Genomic DNA, 3,209 nt, shown 5'->3' with positions numbered 1-3,209 from the left:
TACTTCTCAAATCAACTATTAATGTATGCTTCATTAAATGGGAAGATGAACAATTAAATGACACACGATATAGTTAAAAAAAAAAAAAAAAGAGCAGAAGAGTTTCAGGTATAAGATGGCCAATCAGAGATTCACCTCCCTTTCCACCCAAAAGCCTACCCAGAAAGAGTCTATCAGTTCAAAGGAATACAACCATATGAACAGAGAGAAGGGAGAAGAGGGCAATGCCTTACACTTCTGCAACTAGAAAGCTCTAGAAGCATAAGGATGGATAAAACAGTAGAATAGTCCATGGTCCAGAAACTACCATAAGGAGATACAGTGCAAATCACTGCAAATATAGTACAGAATGAGAGAGGCTCTGGGACAGAGTAAGAAAGACAGTCTTGACTATGAGCAAGGCTGAAAACAGAGGAGCTGGACGAAGGAATGTAGAACTGATGAGCTCCCATCAGTCCTCTCTATCTCAATCCCCATGTATGAAGAACTGGCAGGTTGCAGGTAGTCTATCCTCTATTGTCTGGCCAAAAATTAATACACAAAAATTAAGGTGGAAGGGGAGATGAGGGCAATGCAGCAGCAGGCAACTCCTCAGCATCAGGACCATCACCATCATGCCAGGGACAGCGGAGTTGACCACTCTGGACAATCCGAAGGTGCAGGAGGTGAAAATGAATTCTTCTGTGCCAAGAGCTGTGGCCCATCACCGAAGAGTTTAGTGCAGTAAGACCAAGAAGGAGTTGATGCTCTGCAGCTGGGAGAAGGACCCAAGGCAGTGTTTAGAGGAAGGCAAGCTTCTCAACCAACGTGCCCAACCAAGTCCCTTTTTTTTCCCCCAGGCAAGACTTTACTGGGGCTCCTGCTGCAGCCCAGATGGGATGAGAACAAACAACACGTTCCCTTGCTCGCTCACTCCCTGAGGTGGGGGCAAACTTGTTCTTTACACAGGGTGAGGGTAAGGGTGTGTCCAGGGGTCAGGCCAGAGAAGTGGTTTAGGTGGTTTGCCCACCTTTTATGTGGTGTTGAGGGCGGCGGGCTTGCACAATACCCTGCTTTTGCTCCCAACACCTTGTATCTGCTCCATGCTCTTCAGAAGTGGCAGTGGGGTTCTTTTGGTCTCTCTGTGTCTTTTGGCCCTGGACTTCTTTAGGGAGATAAAGTGGAGTCTTTCACAGAGTACTGGACCTGCAGTGATTATTCTGACCTGCAGCAATCTCTTCACCGTCATAAAGAGCGAGCAAAGTTTCATGAGTGAGTACGGGACAAACAGGGCTGGGTGAGCACTGACCTTAGGGAGCTGTCAAAGGTCACCAAAGTGAAAACAGATAGGACTTTACCAGAGAATCCCTATCACTCAAGACCAAGGCCAGAGCCCAACCCTGAGATAGAAGGCAATTTTTGATGTTGTTGTTCACTTACTAAGTCATGTCCCACTCTTTGTGACCCCATGGACTGCAGCATGGCAGGCTTCCCTGTCCTTCACTATCTCCTGGAGTTTGCTCAGATTCATGTCCATTGAGTCAGTGATTCCATCCAACCATCTCATCCTCTGCTGCCCCTTTCTCCTTCTGCCCTTAATCTTTCCCAGCGACGGGGTCTTTTCCAATGAGTTGGCTCTTCATATCAGGTGGCCAAAGTACTGGAGTTTCAGCATCAGTCCTTCCAATGAATACTCAGGGTTGATTTCCTTTAGGATTTATTGGTTGGATCCCCTTGCTGTCCAAGGGACTATCAAGAATCTTATCCAATACCATAATTTGAAAGCATCAATTCTTTAATGCTCAGTCTTCTTTATGGTCCAACTCTCACATCCATACATGACTACTGGAAAAATTATAGCTTTGACTAGATGGACCTCTGTAGGCAAAGTGATATCTTTGCTCTTTAATACCATCTAGGTTGGTCATAGCTTTCCTTCCAAGAAGGAAGCCTCTTTTAATTTCACAGCTACTGTCACCATCCACAGTGATTTTGGAGCCCAATAAAATGACATCTGTCACCGCTTCCACTTTAGAAGGCAATCTGAAGCCTGCCAAACATGGCAGCCATCTCTTTTTTCTGGACCATGTGAAGATGAGTTCATGGTCCAAACCCAATCACACTCCATGCAACAGGCAGTGAAAACTCTCCTGCAGTTTGCATCAGCCTGAAAGAGAGCTCTTTCCAGGGGATCACAAACATTAACAACAATGTTAATTTATGTGACCTGGCTGTTATTTTATACCATTTCTTGCCCATTAAATATTTTAAAGGCAAAAAAATTAAGGGGATAACTCTTCCAAAACAAACTTACTGGGACCAGCCATAGCCTTCTAGATGCTGGCATCTGAGAATTCATGGAAAGACTCACCCTTATTATCTAAGGCAGAGGAAAAACAGAGAGAGAGAGAGAAAAAACTTGATTTTTAAATTTTGCATCTATTATCATTTGAAAACCATGTTCAAATGTTTGAAAATATTGAGAGCCTATCATGCCTACACCCAATGTGGCAACAAAGCAGACCCTAGCCAGGTTTGGCTGGGTGACCATTTTTCTAAGTGGGTGTGTTTATTTGAAATGCTCAATACCTCTTCTCTTGGCCACTTTTAGAGAATTAAAAATAGGTCTTGCAAGGAAACCATCAAAAACTAATGTCCATAACATGGGGCAGCTGGATATACACACAAGTGCTATTATCTTTTGATGTCCACCAGCTAGACACAGTTAATGGCAGGCAGCTGAGCATCAAAGGAAAAATGTCCCCCATGTGCCCTTTGCTTAGATACTAGCCCATAAGTGCTTTGGAAATTCAAGTAGATTTTCAGTGGGTTATTTTTATTGTGGGTTCACAAAGATCTTCAAGGAAAAGCACCTCATTTGCAGACATTCACTCTCCAGGTTTTCCCACCTTTATTCCCATCACTCCCTCTACAATGAGCTTTAAGTAAAATCAATGTTGAAATAAAGGATGTCAGTACTTGGTGGCTAAAGGAAATTAACTCTCAAACAGTTGAGAGCCTAAAACTTAACTCCTAAGACAATCTAGTTTATCTAGTTTATCTGCTCCAGAATTTTCTAACCTACAATTCTCATCCTAGCTCCACATTGGAGTCATCAGATGAGATACATCAGAATCTCTAGGGAAAAGCCAGAACCCTTGTCTTAAATGCACTCCAGTTATTTCTAACTTACACCAGGGTCCAGAACCCCTGAAGTTCCCTCTAGTTAT

General features: G+C 43.5%; 1 pseudogene; it reads left to right on the top strand.

The window, feature by feature from the left end:
- The first annotated feature begins 570 nt into the window (after window positions 1-570).
- On the top strand, window positions 571-2,121 carry LOC100137956 (NADH dehydrogenase [ubiquinone] 1 alpha subcomplex subunit 8-like; annotated as a pseudogene).
- Window positions 2,122-3,209: the final 1,088 nt, after the last annotated feature.

This window comes from Bos taurus, chromosome 28 (assembly GCF_002263795.3).
Source record: "Bos taurus isolate L1 Dominette 01449 registration number 42190680 breed Hereford chromosome 28, ARS-UCD2.0, whole genome shotgun sequence".
In the NCBI taxonomy this organism is placed as follows: Eukaryota; Metazoa; Chordata; class Mammalia; order Artiodactyla; family Bovidae; genus Bos; species Bos taurus.
This window is presented reverse-complemented; position numbering and strand designations above follow the sequence as displayed.